The sequence below is a fragment of the Haematobia irritans genome, chromosome 3, assembly GCF_050003625.1.
Source record: "Haematobia irritans isolate KBUSLIRL chromosome 3, ASM5000362v1, whole genome shotgun sequence".
NCBI classification, from domain to species: Eukaryota; Metazoa; Arthropoda; class Insecta; order Diptera; family Muscidae; genus Haematobia; species Haematobia irritans.
Genome location: NC_134399.1, coordinates 43,502,388 through 43,522,483, shown reverse-complemented (window position 1 = coordinate 43,522,483; position 20,096 = coordinate 43,502,388). Strand labels below are relative to the sequence as shown.

Genomic DNA, 20,096 nt, shown 5'->3' with positions numbered 1-20,096 from the left:
TAAAATAATTCACACCAGTAAACCTTCATATCTATATGCCAACCTGATGTTCGCCCGATCATCAAGAGGAAAAAACATTATACAAATCGCACACCGTCGTCACTCATCAGAAAGACATTTTTTTATTAGTACGATCCGTCTCTGGAATCAACTCCCTAATGAGCTGCAGCTAATAACTAATACACAACGGTTCAAGAGGAATATTCTGGAATATTATTCAATCACGTGAAATATTTTAATATTGGGGACGCTAAATTTTTCTTTTTTTTTCACACTAATACACTTTAGAATATTGTTATGTATACTTATATGTTATTTTAATTAAATTTAATTTAATACATATTAATAACAATACTGTAATAATCTAACCATGTTACTCCAGTACTATAATTTATAAGATGTAATCTTGTTGTACTGGAAAAAAACCATTCAATAAATGAAATCACTTGTTTTAGTTTTTAAAATTGTCTTTCAATTTTTTTTGTCAGAGAGATAACGACTTTCCTATCGATATCTTACTCAACTGGTTATGCTCAATATAGTCTATTGGTCATTTTATAGATTACTTTATGGTGCTGAATTGGATGAGATAAAATGGTACATGACATGCATTTAGAAAGGGGGTCTTTAGTACTTTTTGGATTCATTATTGTATACCAAAAAATCCACCTGCACATGTGGAGTGCTTACATACGTAGGGAAAAAGCGAAATAGCTATTTGCCGTACAAGCGGGTATCTTTTGTCATCTCGCTCTATATCTATATATGAATACTCGAAATTTCTAAATTAACATGGTTACATCCGCGCATATTATTTTTATAAAAAATGTATGTCCCAAACATAATATATTCGAACATACCCTGAAGGAAGACTGGGGTTTAGTGTCTCAAAGTCATCACTTTTGTCAACTGTTATGGTGACATAGTAAACAAATGGTCTACACTTGCTGGTAGACATTTTTGACAGCTGTAAAAAAATAATATGAGAAATTTAAAAAGACTAGTGAGAAACAATCGTATATAAATATCGCAAAAAAAAACTTCGAGGAGAGGACAGTCAGCCTAGGCAGAGTTCAGTGGACATTTTATTGCGTCTATGATGGATAGGACCAACAGATATCAGAATTTTTGAGTTAAAATAGTGGTTATCAACCAGAAATTGCCCAGAGGAACTACCGGTTAAATTAAAGGAGGGAAGCCTAGATCTTAGCGGCTAGGATAGGTAAAATCTGTATAAGCTACGTATTATATTATATATTATTAATTTTTCTATTTTCAGTCGTTATTGCCAGTTCTGTGGAATTGTCAGATAAATGTTTAAGAGCTACATGCAAGTAAACCACTAGAAGCAAGTCACAAAATAAGAAAGATGGAAGTGATGACAACGAGGACAACTTGATCTATGTATTGAACTAGCTATAGGACCCATGTGTTATTTGATTTTATTGTATGTTAATTTTTTGCAAATACACAAAATAAATAATAGAAATTAAATAAAAAAAGTAACATTTTTTTTACAAAAAAAAAACAAAAAGTGTTGACTAAAGGAGCGACAAAGTACTACTGACTCATTAGTTCCAATGTCTCCATATGGTCCCATAAGTACCATCTAGGTTAAAGTGGCAGCCCGATTAAGATTCAGGCTCACTTAGACTATTCAGTCCATTGTGATAAAGTACCATCTAGTTAGTAGTTCTACTGTCAGTAGTGGATTTTCAATGACATGCATATGTTAAATGTCTATAGTAAAATATGTTACTTTGTCAGTAGTACTGGTGACATGGTCAGTAGTGATACACTACAGTTTCACTATTGACATTTCCTACAGGGAATGTGTCTCAAACATTTTATGCTAATTCAGGAACATTATATTTTTGCATTTAAAAACATCAACCCTTAACATATGCTGCTTACAGCGGAACGTATAAATACGTACATTTCTCTCCGTGTAGGTAAGCCATTGTTACAATTTTATCTTAAATTTCCCAATTTAAATTTTATTTGGAGAAGGTGGGCCCTCATCTGCTTTTACACCAACGTAATCAATTCACTTTGTATTTGAACAAGAACCCTGGGGGAGTTTTACAACACACATTTCGCATATGTGGAAGTTAAAAATGTTAATACTTTTATGTAAGTTTTCTTTTATTATTCGTTTAATTTGTTATATATACTTGAAATTAATTGTTAAAGTATACTTCCGTATCTTTTCTCAGAGACGTAATTGAAGAGAAATTAACATTTCTTTCGCGTTTAGTCAATCAGTTTAGCAAACAATAATAAAGACGAGGGGAAACCATTGCTACGATTGTTATAAATTCGGGACGATTTTAAATAGTTGATAACAAAATGAAACTTCGTTTGTCTCCAAATTCATTCATGAATGCAACAAATTGTCAATACCTGTGAATTCTTCGTATTTTTAATTGAATTTTTTACTTAGAATTATAATGAGTCCTAAGTACTTCATAAGTTTGCAAAAGTTTCATGAAGCCCTTCAAACGACTATTTTATTTTATGCGCAAAAATCAAGTATCGAAAATATTTTGAATTGTTTCTAAATGTTTTGTCATACATCTCTCATACATTGCCTACTAAGCGTTGGATGTAAAAGCCACTTTGCCAAAGATTTCATGTACTTGCCAAATTTATATTTCTATGCTTTAAAATGAAGGCAAACAATGTTGCCTATTGTCTTTGAAGAACTTCCGTTAAGAAAATGAGCTTATCGTAGCTCTGGAAATTTATTGTTTCTGTTGTTTTAATTTTTCATCTTTTTTGTGTGATTCCATCTATGATGTGCATTCAAGGATTTAATGTACCAAATACATTTCAAGTACCTTAGTACATGTAATTATATAATTTATCACTGATTTTTGATGGTGTAAGGGCAAGATGTATATTTTGTCCAAAACGGAGGAGCAGAACACATTGAAAGATCTTTTCATTTAAATTATAAGGCAATATTGATAAAATCCTTCTTCAATTGTTGATAATGGATTTTAAAAACCCCAAGATGTCCATAAACAAATACAGTAGGGAAACTTTCTTACCACACACACTCCTCCAGTATATTGACGCTGGCAATAGATTTAGTGTAGTTTTTATTTTATTAAAATTTTAAAAAGTATAATAAACATTATAGCACTGGCTCACAAAAAATATCCGATTCGATCACGAACTTAATTAATTCAATTAATTTTTTAATTAAAATATCAGAAATGATAGTATCAATTAAAAAATTAATTGATTTAATTAAATTTTTATTGAAAACTCAATTTAATTGGTAAAATTTACCCAACAAAAAGTTTCCCAAAATGGGGATGCGGTAAGCAATTGAGATGACATGCGGTGTTTATATTGAACATTAAGTCGCTGCCACATGTAGCCCAGACCCAAGGACGTGTAAGTTATGGCTTTCATGATATCCATATGAAGGTATACAAAAGCGATCAGTCAAAGGATTCCGAAACGGACAAGCCTCCGGTAGAGTCAGAAGAAGAAAAATCTTTCGAAGCCAAAGGAGACAAAAAACTGCAGACATTGACGAACATCGTACGCGGGAAGTCCCTACAGGCTCAAACCTCACCAAAGATGACCCGCGGGTTGTTGCGAAAGTCACCGAGATCTGTGAAGAGGAAGCCCTTGATGACTCAATTGAAGCGGCTGATGTGACGGTGGTTGAAAATTTGGATGGTTCAACGGCTCCTCTAGACAAATCTTCACCATTGTAAGGCCGCTTGTGCTGTCTTAAAAGTTCTCCTGATGAAAGGAGACATAAATATAGTTCTTATTCAAGAACCATACATATAAGAACAAGATCTGTGAATTAAGCACTCCGGGTTTCAAACTTTTGCATAATAAAGATATAAATCGAGCATGTATAATTGCTAAAAACGAACTAAACTTGTTTCTACTTCCTTCATTGAGCAATGCAGACACTGTCGTAGACAGTCTAGAGATATCCAAATGTAAATACTGGGTATCTTCGGTGTACATGGGACATGATAGGGAGATGCCTCCATGTGCCGTTAAGACCTTAGTTGAGGAGTCACTGAAAACAAAGACAAAACTCATTATGGGATGCGATGCAAATGCATATCATAGTATTTGGGGAAGTAGTGATACTAATGCAAGGGGAGAGTCGCTAATAGAATTTATTTTGCGTACTAACCTGGTAGTTTGCAATAAGGGAGATGCACCAACCTTCGTAACCAAAAACAGGCAAGAGGTGTTGGACGTCACATTGGCCTCTCCGGAAATGAATGATAAGATATCTGAGTGGCAAGTTTTGAGGGAACGTACCTTCTCAGATTATCGCTACATCAGTTTCTGATTGGTTGTTCGTACTTCAAAGATCATATTTCCGCCAAATGTTAGGAAAGCTGATTGGAATAGGTATAGGGAATCGTTCGATATGATGATACCGGAAATATCAGAGACAAATATGAGCACTGTGCAAAATATCGAACCAGCAGTGGAGCGAATTACTAAGGCCTTCAACATCTCACTGAAAGCTGCATGCCCTAGTGGGAAGCCAAGGGGGAAAAATCGACCACCATGGTGGTCTACGGAGTTAAGTATGAGGAAATCGTGCAGGAAGCTCTTTAACAAAGCAAAATCCACCATAGTACAACGAAGTTTAATTAATTCCTTAGGTTTAGGTTTAGGTTGAAGTGGCAGCCCGATTAAATTTCAGGCTCACTTAGACTATTCAGTCCATTGTGATACCACATTTAACTAAAAGTACCTATTACATATGGGCACTTCTAGTCTTAACCACTGAACCTTCTCTATTATTTACTTTTGTGGAACCAACCAGATTGCTCCAAAAACATTAACAAACTGCTTAAGTTAACGTTTTCCAGGTCAGCCAGTAATCTAAAGCTATATGCTCCTAAAATTCGCTTACGCCTTACACAAAAAGCAGGACACTCACACAAGAGGTGTTTAATTGATTCCTTTTCCTCCACGTCATGGCAGCTTATACAATAGTCGTTATACTTCGCACCTATAGTTTTTGCAAATTCGCCTATCAGGCAGCGACCCGTTATAGCAGATATTAGGAGTGCTATCTGATGCCTTGAGAACACTAGCATATCTAGTGTGCGGTTTAAGTTTAAATGGGGCCATATTTGCTTGGTGTCGTTACAACCCTTGCAATTTTCCCATCGAATATTGGCCATCATAACAGCCTTCTCACGCAGTAAGAGCTTGCAGGTGGCCAGAGGCATACCAACAGATTCTAGTTCCCCTGGAATATGTAAGGTAGTTCCTAGCCTTGCTAACACATCTGCTTCACAGTTCCCCGGTATGTTCCTATGACCAGGCACCCATATTAGGTGAATATTGTACTGCTCAGCCATCTCGTTGAGAGATTTGCGGCAGTCTATGGCCGTTTTTGAGTTAAGGAACACAGAGTCCAAGGATTTTATTGCAGGTTGACTGTCTGAGTATATATTAATGCCAATATTTGTTGGAACATTACTTCTCAGCCAATTCACCACCTCTCTTATTGCCAATATTTCAGCCTGAAAAACACTACAGTGATTAGGTAATCTTTTCGCTATTCGAATTTCCAGATCTTTAGAATATACTCCGAACCCCACTTGTCCATTCAATTTGGAGCCATCAGTATAGAAATCTATATATCTTTTATTCCCCGGGGTCTGTGTACACCACGCCTCACTGTTGGGAATTAGAGTTTCAAACTTTTTGTCGAAAAGTGGTTTTGCCAAGGTGTAATCCACTACGTTAGGCACATCTGGCATTACTTTGAGGACCGAACTATGACCGTACATTTTTTCCGACCACAGCGATAGCTCGCTCAACCGCACAGCCGTTGTTGCATCTGACTGTTTGGCCAAAATGTCTAAAGGCAATAGATGTAGCATGACATTAAGGGAGTCTGTTCCTGTCTTACTAAATGCGCCTGAGATACATACGCTGAACTTTATCTAAACAAGTCGGTTTCTGAAGTGCCGGCCACCAGACTACAACACCATATAGTATTATAGGTCTAACCACTGCCGTGTATAGCCAATGCACAATTTTTGGTCTTAGTCCCCACTTTTTCCCTATTGCCTTTTTGCACGAGTACAAAGCTACCGTGGCTTTTCTCGCCCTCTCTTCAATATTAAGCCTAAAATTCAGCTTCCTGTCCAAAATAACGCCAAGGTATTTTGCACACTCACCAAAGGGAATTTCAGTACCCCCTAAGGAAATGGGCCTAACCGTGGGAGTTTTGCGATCTTTGCAGTACATGACTATTTCTGTCTTTGCTGGATTTACACCAAGACCATTATCTTTCGCCCATTTCTCAGTCATCCGGAGAGCTCTCTGTACAATATCTCTGATTGTGGATGGGAATTTTCCCCTGACTGCTAGCGCCACATCATCTGCGTATGCCACCACTTTTATCCTTTCTAGGGTAACCAGAAGGTTATTTATAGCAACATTCCAAAGAAGAGGTGATAGAACTCCTCCTTGGGGAGTGCCTGTTCACATACCTTTGTATGTTTGCTCACATACCTTTGTATGTTTGCTTGCCCTAGTGTGGCTGAAATACGTCTCTTCATTAGAAGTTCGTCTAACAGCCTAAGTATACCTGGATCAACATTCAGAGTTGTCAGTCCATTTAATATCGAGCTCGGATGGACATTATTGAACGCCCCTTCGATGTCTAGAAACGCCACGATTGTGTATTCTTTGACAGATAGTGAGCTTTCAATAAAGCTGACCAGTTCATGCAATGCGGTCTCAGTAGACCTGCCCTTCGAGTATGCATGCTGTCGTTTCGAGAGCAAACCTGAATCCACGCTAGTTCTAAGATACATGTCTATCATCCTCTTCAGGGTCTTAAGTAGGAATGAGGATAAGCTGATTGGTCGGAAATCCTTCGCACTCGAGTGAGAGTCTTTTCCTGCTTTAGGTATGAAGACGACTTTTGTTTCCCTCCACTTTTCTGGAATATATGCTAAGTTTACACATTGTTTATATATCACCGTCAACCAAGGAATAATTCTTTCAGCCACTGCCTGTAACTCCGCCGGAGTAATTCCATCAGGTCCGGGGGATTTGAATGGTCCAAAGCTATTTAAAGCCCATTTTATTCTAGGTTCCGACACAATTTCCTCGATAGGAAATGATCGCTGAGCCTCTGTTACACCGCCGGAACATGGTTCAACCGTCTGATTTCCAGGGAAGTGTGTGTCCAAAAGTACCTCCAACGTCTCCTCACTGGATGTTGTCCAATTTCCCTCCGATGTTTTAATGAAACCTGGAGCGGTGTTAGTGGATGCTAGTACCTTCCGTAGTCTGGAAGCCTCTGACGTATTCTCAATACTGCTACAGTAATCATCCCAAGAGTTTTGTTGAGACCTTCTCAGTTCTCGTTTATATTCTCTCAGATTCATCTTGTAAGTGTCCCAATCCGCCGGAGCTCTTGTGGACTTTGCTTTGTTAAAGAGCTTCCTGCAGGATTTCCTCATATTACTTAACTCCGTAGTCCACCATGGCGGCCGATTTTTTCCCCTTGGCTTTTCTCTAGGGCATGTAGCTTTCAGTGAAATGTTAAAGGCCTTAGTAATCCGCTCCGCTGCGTGTTCGATATCTTGCACAGTGCTCATATTTGTCTCCGGCACTTCCGGTATCATCAAATTGAACGATTCCCTATACCTATTCCAATCAGCTTTCCTAACATTTGGCGGAAATATGGTCTTTGAAGTACGAACAGCCAATCTGAAACTGATGTAGCGATGATCTGAGAAGCTATGTTCCCTCAAAACTTGCCACTCAGATATCTTATCATTCAGTTCCGGAGAGGTCAACGTTACGTCCAAAACCTCTTGTCTGTTCCTGGTGACGAAGGTTGGTGCATCTCCCTTATTGCAAACTACCAGGTTAGTACGCAAAATAAACTCTATTAGCGACTCTCCCCTTGCATTAGTATCACTACTTCCCCAAATACTATGATGTGCGTTTGCATCGCACCCCATAATGAGTTTTGTCTTTGTTTTTAGTGACTCCTCAACTAAGGTCTGAACGGCACAGGGTGGCATCTCCCTATCATGTCCCATGTAGACCGAAGATACCCAATATTTGCATGTGGATATCTCTAGACTGGCTACGACAGGGTCTGCATTGCTCAATGAAAGAAGCAGAAACAAGTTTAGTTCGTTTTTAGCAATTATACATGCTCGATTTATATCGTTACCGGTATTATGCAAAAGTTTGAAACCCGGAGTGCTTAATTCACAGATCTTGTTCTTATATATGTATGGTTCTTGAATAAGAACTATATCTATGTCTCCTTTCATCAGGAGAACTTTTAAGGCAGCACAAGCGGCCTTACAATGGTGAAGATTTATCTGGAGGAACCGTAGAACCATCCAAATTTTCAACCACCGTCATATCAGCCGCTTCAATTGAGTCATCAATGGCTTCCTCTTCACAGATCTCGGTGACTCTCGCAACAATCCACGGTTCAGCTTTGGTGAGGCTTGAGCCTGTAGAAACTTCCCGCATATGATTTTCGCCATAGTCTGCAGGTTTTATGTCTCCTTCGGCTTCGCTAGGAGATTTTTTCACTGCTGACTCTACCGGAGGCTTGTCCGTTTCGGTATCCTTTGGCTGATCGCTTTTGTATACCTTCATATGGATATCATGAAAGCCATAACTTACGCGTCCTTGGGTCTGGGCTAGATGTGGCAGCGACTCTATGTTTAATATAAACACCGCATGTCGTCTTGGTCCATCCACCTCATCCAAACGACCAACCTTCCAATCGGCGGTTGGAAGATCTGGGTTACATTCTTTTAGTCTCTCTAGTATTGACTCAGGATCAGGAGGGTTTGCCGGTATCCATGCGTGTGCTCTAGGTTTAGCCGGTATGTCTTTTTTATCGACTAACTCCAAAGCGGCTCCTTCCCAAACTTCACCAATTAGCATCAATGCAGCTTTAAAGCAATCCATAGACCTCTGGTCTGCAAAAGCTATTAACTTATATCGTCCTTGATACCATCCAGCATCTTGCTGTCGAGGACTTGGTCCGGGAAACTTTTTTCGCACCTCTGAGTAGACACCAGACATCGCGTTCTCAATTTCCCCCCATTTTTGCCTTGGAATCATACCGTCCAATGCTCCTTTATTAATAATAGCCATCACAAGGCTGTCTTTTGCAACTGAGGCAAACGATCTTTGATCCCGTTTAGAGGATGGTAGCTCATCCGGTGATCGTTCCCTTTTTCCAGCTTCAAGAATTCCTTGAGCCCATTTTAAGGAATCGCTTTGCTTAGCCGACAACGTGCTTGGGTCGACTGATCCTAATTTCTTTAGGATAAACAAAGCATTTCTTCGTTCCTTGAATCTCTTTCGAGAGGGATTGCCTCCTTTTGATGTCGTCACCTTAGAAAAGGTTCGACTTGCCAAAGTGTCACCGCCAGTCGACCCGTCTACAGGTCGACAAATTGGGCCTGACTCTTGGTCGCTGCCCAAATTTATAACTTCAGTCGTTACCCGTCCACTGGGCCCTGAAGTTAGCAACCCAGTGGATGACTTTGAATTTCGCTGCATGGTGGTTTATTATTTCCACCACACGTGAAATTCGTAATAAGTACTTATTACGATGAAATACTCCGCTATTAGAAAACACGTCCGTTCAGTTCGACGGTTGAATAATTATTCCCGATGGAGAGAAAGAGCAAAAAGAGAACAATAGAATGTGTATTTTTTCAACAACACAGACTGATCTGTGGAAACAACTCGTAACGAACGGTTGGGTTTTTGTTTTTCGCGTAAATTGAAAAACATGATTGGCGACATTCTGTCTGCTGCGTTGAAAATGTGAGCATAAATATTTTGAATACAATGACAAGTAAAAAAAGTATATACGGCCGTAAGTTCGGCCAGACCGAAGCTTATGTACCCTCCACCATGGATTGCGTAGAAACTTCTACTGAAGACTGTCATCCACAATCGAATTACTTGGGTTGCGGTAACTTTTGCCGATGACAAGGTATCTCAAAACTTTCTAATACCGTAATATATACCACGTAGTCCATACGTGGTATATATTAAACTTAAAATGGCCGATTAAATACGTATATAATTAAGTTTGAAAAAATTTTCTATAGAAATAAAATTTTGACAACATTTTCTATAGAAGTAAAATTTGGACAAAATTTTGTATAGAAATAAGATTTTAACAAAATTTTCTATAGAAATAATATTTTGACAAAATTTTCTATAGAAATAAAATTTTTACAAAATTTTCAAAAGATTTAAAATTTTGACAACATTCTCTATAGAATTAAAATTTTGACAACATTTTCTACAGAAATAAAATTTTGCCAAAATTTTCTATAGAAATAAAATTTGACAAAATTTTCTATAGGAATAAAATTTCGACAAAATTTTCTATAGATATAAAATTTTGACAAACTTTTCTACAGAAATAAAATTTTGCTAGATTATTTTTGCTCGAGTGGCAAGCATGATTATGAACCGATATGGACCAATTTTTGTGTGATTGGGGATCGGCTATATATAACTATAGACCAGCGTTGCCAATTTAGCTTTTTCCCGCTAGATGTGGCTTTTTTGAAGACGTTTAGCGGGAAAAAAAATGCATTTAGCTTTTTTCTGGCTTTTTTTCATGACCCTTTTAGCTATTTTTGGCTTTTTTTATTTTCGACATGTTTCTATTGAAATATGGATAAATCGTCGTTTTTATCTAAGCCTTGCTGCAAGTATAAGGGTTTCCACATATTTCAAAGCACAGTTGAAACATTAATAATGAGTCCAGCCATTATGCGGGCATTTTTGTAGCAAATACACCTTGTTGTAAAGTTTTTTCATTATATACATAAAAGTTATCGTAAACTTTAAATCTACTATTACCATACAAATTTGTTAGATAAACTGTCAGTAAATTATTGGGAATATTATCATTTGACTCGTTTATCCTTTTTATGTTATTATAATATTCTAAAGTTATTACGATATTACTAAATTAAAATAGTAGATGTGAATAGCTTTGTGCACTGAAAAATATTGTCGTCTCCTTAAAATACGAACGCGAATTTTGGTTATAATAGCATTTGTGAATTTCTTTTATGTTTTCCTTGTCCAAAAGACGATAAAGTCGTTTTGTCCTTATAATTAAGCGATTCAACTTAAAAATGGGTATGTTTTCATGAAAGAAGGAAGAATTAATGAAATAGTCTTTAAATGTGAGGAGTTTTTGCATCTTAACCACAAACCAAAATAGCGTTCAAAAATAGATGTTTTTCAACACTTTATTTTAAAAACGTATATATACAATAATTTCTAATTGAAGTCGAGTCTGAATTTGGAAATTTAAGTTGGCGTTAGCACGTTTTTAAAGCACTTTGATAGCTCATGAAGAAAAGGAAAATGTTTTTACTGGGAAATGTAAACTATAGGTATTTTCTACAATTTAAATAAAAGTAATGTATTTCGAATTTCTCACAATTTCAAATCCAAACTAAAATTTTATTTAAAAAAATGACAAATCATTTTTTTACCAAATCCAAAGCATGCTTAGATCATTTATTATTTTAAAATAACAAGTAAATAAAATAGAGGTGTTGGGAAGGTAGCTCCCACAAAACGAAGGACTTCCAGTAAAAAAATTGTGATAGTAATCAAAATGTATCGAATACGCAAACAGAGCTAATATGCCTTAGATATTGTTACAGTCTCACAGAAGTGGAACTAAAATGAAAATAATATGCATTGTAAGTGAAATAAAGCCTTTAAGTTTGTTAAATTTCAATCAAAAATGTGACTTTTGATACAAAAAAATTTAGCTTTTTTTCTAGCTATTTTTTAGCATTTTTTAGCTTTTTTAAGCTATTTTTTTGGGCAAATCTAGCGGTTTTTGGTGAAACAATTCTGGCAACGCTGCTATAGACCGATATGGACCAATTCTGGCATGGGTATTAGCGGCCATATATTAACACCACGTTGCAAATTTCAACCGGATCGGATGAATTTTGCTCGTCCAAGTGGCTCCGGAGTTCAAATCTGGGGATCAGTTTATATAGGGGCTATATATAATTATGGACCATATACTAACACCACGTTACAAATTTCAACCGGATCGGATGAATTTTGCTCCTCTACGAGGCTCCGGAGTTCAAATCTGGGGATCGGTTTATATGGGGGCTATATATAATTATGGACCGATATGGACCAATTTTTGTATGGTTGTTAGAGACCATATACTAATACCATGTACCAAATTTCAGCCGTATCGGATGAAATTTGCTTCTCTTTGAGGCTCCGCAAGCCAAATCTGGGGATCGGTTTATATGGGGGCTATACGTAAAGGTGGACCGATATGGACCAATTTTTGCACGGTTGTTAGTGACCATATACTAACATCATGTACCAAATTTCAGCCTGATCGGATGAAATTTGCTTCTTTTAGAGCAATCGCAAGCCAAATTTGGGGGTCCGTTTATATGGGGGCTAAACGTAAAAGTGGACCGATATGGACCAATTTTTACCTGGTTGTTAGAGACCATATACTAACACCATGTACCAAATTTCAGCCAGATCGGATGAAATTTGCTTCTCTTAGAGCACTCGCAAGCCAAATTTGGGGGTCCGTTTATATGGAGGCTATACGTAAAAGTGGACCGATATGGCCCATTTGCAATACCATCCGACCTACATCAATAACAACTACTTGTGCCAAGTTTCAAGTCGATAGATTGTTTCGTTCGGAAGTTAGCGTGATTTCAACAGACGGACGGACATGCTCAGATCGACTCAGAATTTCATCACGATATATTTGTATCTGGCGTTTTCTTTTCAATGGCTCTATTAACCATGTTCCTTAATCTATATCTGTCCATAAAGCTCGAAAAATAATTGTATAATTAGATTTAATGCATTTGGACGTCAATTGCCTGTTTCGGTATCAGGCTAACATGTAATATAATAAGCAACGATGAGCCCGTCGTAAAACTAGGAAAACACGACTAATGTACGCGTTAGAATTGTTGTTGTATCCTGGAAACCAGTTTCTGTTAATTGTCATATGTTGTAGTTGACTGTAGAAACAATAAGCATTGTTCGACTGTTCACCACTTAGGTGAATTCTAACAAATTAGCTTTCTAAAAATAAATTTCGTGTTGTTGCATTACTATGTAACAAAACGAAATAAAAATAAGATTAAGGGACTTGTAAGTTATATGAAAAGATGATGTACAGTGGGAGAAAAGATGATTCAATTTGTAAGAGGAAATTTCCCAAATGTTTTCTCCATAAGGAGTTAGCATAAAGGGCCCAAAATTGAGTTATCTCTCCCAGCCAGATCTATAGTAAAGGCTGTGGACAAGGCCGTAGCCAGGATTTTAATTCGGGGGGGGTTCAACTTAAAAAAAATATTCATATAATCTCATGTGTAGAAAATTTTATTTATGCATAGGTATGTATACAATATTTTTATAATATTAAATTGAGCCGACGGGCTTTTTGGGCAGCAAATAAATCAATTACTTCTTCAGTCGGCACATTTATTCGGTGATGAACCAATCCATTGAGTCTACTCCCGCTACCCTGCCAGCATTTCAAAGTTCCATTTTATCCTCATCGCTACTACAGACTCGTAAATGTCACCACAACCATCGCGAACTGTGATGGGGGAAGCATATCAAAAATTACAAAATGTACATGAAAGTATTTTGCCATCACTACTGTTAGAAGAGCCATTTTATTTTTTGTGAAACGCCAAGCGCAACCAGCTTGTTTTATTTTATTTAAATAAAAACGAAAATAAAGTATTGAAGACATAGATATTACGCTTAAAATTGTGAAAGGTATATGGTGAACAATTTTCGACTTTCCAAATAGAATAAAGCGATCGTTTTTCAAATATTTTTCCAGGCACGCTGTCTCCATCGAAAATAAACAAACTGGCTGATAGACTCTGCAATATGTAACTTGCTACTTAAAACTCAACATCATTATTTTATTAATGCAAAAAATTATGTTAAATGTGATGAGATAAACCGAAAAATGTTTTATTTATAAGAAATTATAAATGTTTAATCAAATCAATAAACATCTACACAATCGTGTTTTACTTGACCACAATGATTCTTCTAAAAATACCTTAAAATGCACTTTTTCTGATAGTTTGCAGGGGTTCTTATTGGCGTCCTTCGAAATCGATCTAAATAGACACCTAATAATTGCACTGATGAGAAACTTTTTCGTAGTAACTTAGCGTGGTACAACTTCTCAATAGTGACGGCGCTTTTCCGACGAGTTTTTGATGTCGTATATGATTGTTTTCGACGTAGTGGGGATTCTCAGAAGCGCCCCCAAATTCAAAAAATGTTGGCAGGGTAGTCGAATTTCTAAGATACGTCTTTAATCTCTTCATTGTTGAAAATGAAAGTTCGGATGAGTACGTAGTAACTGCAGGGATGGAAAATGCAGTACTATAGTACTTTTTTCAATACTTTTTCACCCCGGTCAGTACCGTAGTACCCCCGCGAATGATTTAGTACCTTTTGTGTAGACATTTTTGAGTCGATATCAGATTTATGGTACAATAGCTTTGACAAAATATTTTAATATTTTGAGAAAGTCTTTATCAACCTTATTTGCTAATAGTCTTTTACAAATATGGCAAAACAGACATGTTCATGTGGGAAGAAAATCTCGATTTTGTAAAAAATTTTATTTCTGTATAGAATTTTTGCAAAATTTTATTTTTATAGAAAATTTTGTCAAAATTTTATTTCTATAGTAAATTTTTGCAAAATTTTATTTCTATAGAAACAAATTTGCAACATTTGTTTTCTACAGATTTTTTTGCAAATTTTTATTTTTATAGAAAATTTTTGCAAAATTTAATTTATATAGAAACTTTTGTCAAAATTTTATTTTCCTTAAAATTTAGTCTCTTGACAATAATTTTCCAGTGAAATTTTTGTTGAAATTTAGTAAAAAGTACCTTTCCGCTCAAAAAATACCTTTTTTGTACTTCCTTAAAAATTGTATTTTCCATCCCTGAGTAACTGGCAAAGTGACCAAAATTTTTAAAAGAATATGCACGTTTGGAAATATCTCTTTATTGCACTCTCCAAGTGCTTCCATCGCTGAATTAGTCAGGTTCTTTTCGCAGGTTTTGCGCCATTTCATTTACACATGTGTGTTTGGCTGTTTCGTTCTTGTTGCTATGGCCAAACAAAGCGAGTCATGTTCACAAAAAGAACAACAAACACAAATAAAAAGCAGAAAGACATTTTCCAAAAATGAAATTTGTGGTGCGAGAACAAAAACAATCAGTTTTTTTCGACCATCGTTTGACGAGCTTTTCAACTAGTATTCTATGATTTGTGCAAGTTTTATAGGTAAGCGTTTTTCAAAATAAAACCTCCAGCTTTTCTTCAACATCTTCGATAAGATTTTTCTATGCAGCTAAAAATATATATTTATTTATATAAAAATATTCATTCATTTCGGGGGGGGGGGGTTTGATCCCCCTCATCCCCCCCCCCCTGAATACGGCCTTGGCTGTGGAAAGGTTCATTCGCCCGAACCGAAACATGTACAGTCCAGGCGTGTATAGATTTGTATCTGGCGTTTTCTTTTCAATGGCTCTATTAACCATGTTCCTTAATCTATATCTGTCCATAAAGCTCGAAAAATAATTGTATAATTAGATACGACCCAGAATATATATACTTTATGGGGTCTTAGAGCAATATTTCGATGTGTTACAAACGGAATGACAAAGTTAATATACCCCCATCCTATGGTGGAGGGTATAAAAAGAGTCGAAACAAGTATATACGGCCGTAAGTTCGGCCAGGCCGAAGCTTATGTACCATCCATCATGGATTGCGTAGAAACTTCTTCTAAACACTGTCATCCACAATCGAATTACTTAAGTTGCGGTAACGCTTGCCGATGGCAAGGTATCTTCAAACCTCCTAACACCATCTTCTAAATTGTATGTAAGTCCATACGTGGTATATATTAAATCAAAAAAGATCGATCCAATACGTATATAATTCTGTTTGACAAAGTAGACATAAAATTTTGACAAAATTTTCTACAGAAATAAAATTTTAACAAAATTTTCTATAGAAATAAAATTTTCACAAAATTTTCTATAGAAATAAAAATTTTGACAAAATATTCTATAGAAAGAAAATTTTGACAAAAATTTCTACAGAAATAAAATTTTAACAAAATTTTCTATAGAAAAAAACTTTTGACAAAATTTTCTATAGAAATAAAATCTTGGTAGATTATTTTTGGCTCGAGTGGCAACCATGATTATGAACCGAATAAAATTTGAACAAAATTTTCTATAGAAATAAAATTTTGACAAAATCTTCTATAGAAATAAAATTTTGAAAATGATGAAAATTTTATTATGAACCGAATAAATTTTTAACAAAATTTTATTCGGTAAAAATAAAATTTTGACAAAATTTTCTATAGAAATAACATTTTGACAAAATTTTCTATAGAAATAAAATTTTGGTAGATTATTTTTGGCTCTAGTGGCAACCATGATTATGAACCGATATGGACCAATTTTTGTGTGATTGGACCAATTTTGGTATGGTTGTTAGCGACCATATACTAACACCACGTTCCTTATTTGAACCGGATCGGATGAATTTTGCTCCTCCAAGAGGCTCCGGAAGTCAAATCTGGAGAACGTTTTATATGGGGACTATATATAATTATGGACCGATATGGACCAATTCTGGCACGGTTGTTAAAGATCATATACTAACACCATGTTCCAAATTACAACCGGCTTGGATGAAATTTGCTTCTCTTGGAGACTTCGCAAGCCAAATCTGGGGATCGGTTTATATGGGGGCTATATATAATTATGAACCGATGTGCACCAATTTTGCATGGTTGTTAGAGACCATATACCAACACCATGTACCAAATTTCAGCCGGATCAGATGAAATTTGCTTCTCTTTTAGGCTCCGCAAGCCAAATCTGGGGATCGGTTTATATGGGGGCTATATATAATTATGGACCGATGTGGACCAATTTTTGCATGGTTGTTAGAGACCATATACCAACACCATGTACCTAATTTCAGCCGGATCGGATGAAATATGCTTCTGTTAGAGGCTCCACAAGCCAAATCTGAGGGTCCCTTTATATGGGGGCTATACGTAAAAGTGGACCGATATGGCCCATTTTCAATACCATCCGACCTACATCGATAACAACTACTTGTGCCAAGTTTCAAGTCGATAGCTTGTTTCGTTCGGAAGTTAGCGTGATTTCAATAGACGGACGGACGGACGATGGACATGCTTAGATCGACTCAGAATTTCACCACGACCCAGAATATATATACTTTATGGGGTCTTAGAGCAATATTTCGATGTGTTACAAACGGAATGACAAAGTTAATATACCCCCATCCTATGATGGAGGGTATAAAAATAAAGTGTGCAACAAATGCGGTAAAGGAATGCATTTGGAATTACCTGTGTTTGTGTTTTGTGGTATATACCACCCGACCAAAGTGCCGAGAAATGGCGAAGGAACATTTTTCGAAATAATTTAAAGCGCACATCATTCGAGAAAAGTTCGATAATAGAAAAAATTCGAACGTTCGTTGTTTCGAAGTAATAACGAATATTTTTCGGCTTATTTGTTGGTGTTCCGCCATGTTTGTTTTTGACAAAGACAGAGATTAAAAAGTCATTTCAGTTTAAGAAATTGTTAAGTGCGGGTGAAGTGTCTTAGCGAATCTAAAAGAGGTAAGTAATTTATTTATATATCTTTTAAAAAACTATCAATTTTCTTTCTTGTTTAATTTGCAGATGTATCCAGGAAAATGTTACTCATTGGTTATAGTCCTTTTCAATGGCATAGCCACGACCAGCTTAATAAGAAATTCCGTGCAAAGAAGTCAATGCAGTGATTTAAATGACTTTAAATATATATTCCAAAATGTAAATATGTTAAGTATTTTGTTCGCAACGCTAATATCTATATTATTTTGTATTATAATTATCTATATTGTGTTATAATAAAATAAAAACAAATTTGAAAATTTTCTTTTACTACACAACTTATAATGGGAACAAATGGGAATAAAACATATAGAAAACTTTCGAAATCGGAATGATATCGAATACGAAAACGAAAACGAATTCGAATTAGATTCGTTAACGATCAATTATAGATATCGCGAAACCTTCTTTAACGAATCACTAGCAAGCTTTGAAAACGAAGAGTTTGCTGGCAGTAACAGCACGACAGATGAACGTTTTTCGAAATTTTTTCGAACCATTCTCGATATCGTTTTCGATAGTTTTATTCGAGAAAAAACCGAGAATATTTCTATATCGAATACGATAACGAACGTTGTGGTCAGGTGGGATTGTAAACATGGAACATGATCTACATTTATAGAAGGTAAGCAATTGTGAAATATGAATACAGTTTTTCATTAAAGCCTATCTATATTAACAAGTAAGGAAAGTCTAAAGTCGGGCGGGGCCGACTATATTATACCCTGCACCACTTTGTACAAATTTTCGATACCATACCACATCCGTCAATTGTGTTGGGTGCTATATATAAAAGGTTTGTCCCAAATACATACATTTTAATATCTCTCGATCTGGACAGAATTTGATAGACTTCTACAAATTCTATAGACTCAAAATTTAAGTCGGCTAATGCACTATGGTGAAACGCAATGTTAGTAAAAGAAATATGGGAAAGATTTAAATCTGAAGCAATTTTAAGGAAACTTCACAAAAGTTTATTTATGATTTATCGCTCGATATATACATGTATTTGAAGTTAAGGAAAATTACAGTCAGTTTTACAACTTTTCGACTAAGCAGAGGCGATTTTACAAGGAAAATGTTGGTATTTTGACCATTTTTTTCGAAATCAGAAAAACATATATATGGGAGCTATATCAAAATCTGAACCGATTCCAACCAAATTTGGCACAATTTGGCTACAATGCTAATTATACTCCCTGTGCAAAATGTCAACTAAATCGGAGTAAAAAATTGGCCTATGTGGTCATATGAGTGTAAATCGGGCAAAAGCTATATATGGGAGCTATATCTAAATCTGAACCGATTTCAATCAAATTTGGCACACTTGACTATACTGCTAATTGTACTCCTAGTGCAAAATTTCAACCCAATTGGGCCAAAACTCTGGCTCCTAGGACCATATTAGTCCATATCGGGCGAATGATATATATGGGAGCTATATCTAAATCTGAACCGATTTCAATCAAATTGAGTACAATTAACTACACTTCTAATTGTGCTCCTAGGGCAAAATTTCAACCAAATTGGGCAAAAACTCTGGCTTCTAGGAACATATTAGTCCATATCGGGCGAAAGATATATATGGGAGCTATATCTAAATTTATACCGATTTCAATCAAATTTGCCACACATGACTATACTACGAATTGTACTTCGTGTGCAAAATTTTAACCAAATTGAATCAAAACTCTGGCTTCTAAGCCCATAATAGTCCATATCGGGCGAAAGATATATATGGGACCTATATCTAAATCTGAACCGATTTCAATCAAATTGGGCACACATGAATATACTACTAATTGTACTCCTAGTGCAAAATTTCAAGCAAATCGGTATAAAACTCTGGCTTCTGGGGCCATATAAGTCCATATCGGGCGAAAGATATATATGGAAGCTTTATCTAAATCTGAACCGATTTCAATCAAATTTGGCACACATGACTATACTACTAATTGTACTCATTGTGTAAAATTTCAAGCTAATCGGGATAAAACTCTGGCTTCTGGTCCATATAAGTGCATATCGGGCGAAATATATAGATGGAAGCTATATCTAAATCTGAACCGATTTCATCCAAAATCAATAGGGTTCTATTCTGACCCAAAAAAGGAACACGTGCCAAATTTGAAGGCGATTGGACTTATATTGCGACCTAGACTTTGATCACAAAAATGTGTTCACAGACAGACGGACGGACGGACGGACATGGTTATATCGACTCAGGGACCCACCCTGAGTATTATTGCCAAAGACACCATGT

At 36.1% G+C, this 20,096-nt stretch overlaps 1 long non-coding RNA gene across 1 annotated transcript; it reads left to right on the top strand.

The window, feature by feature from the left end:
- The first annotated feature begins 13,631 nt into the window (after positions 1-13,631).
- Positions 13,632-14,128, top strand: LOC142228981 (uncharacterized). The gene is made up of 2 exons (XR_012720293.1): positions 13,632-13,851; positions 13,919-14,128. It is a non-coding gene; the product is annotated as an uncharacterized LOC142228981 (long non-coding RNA).
- The last annotated feature ends 5,968 nt before the right edge of the window (positions 14,129-20,096 follow it).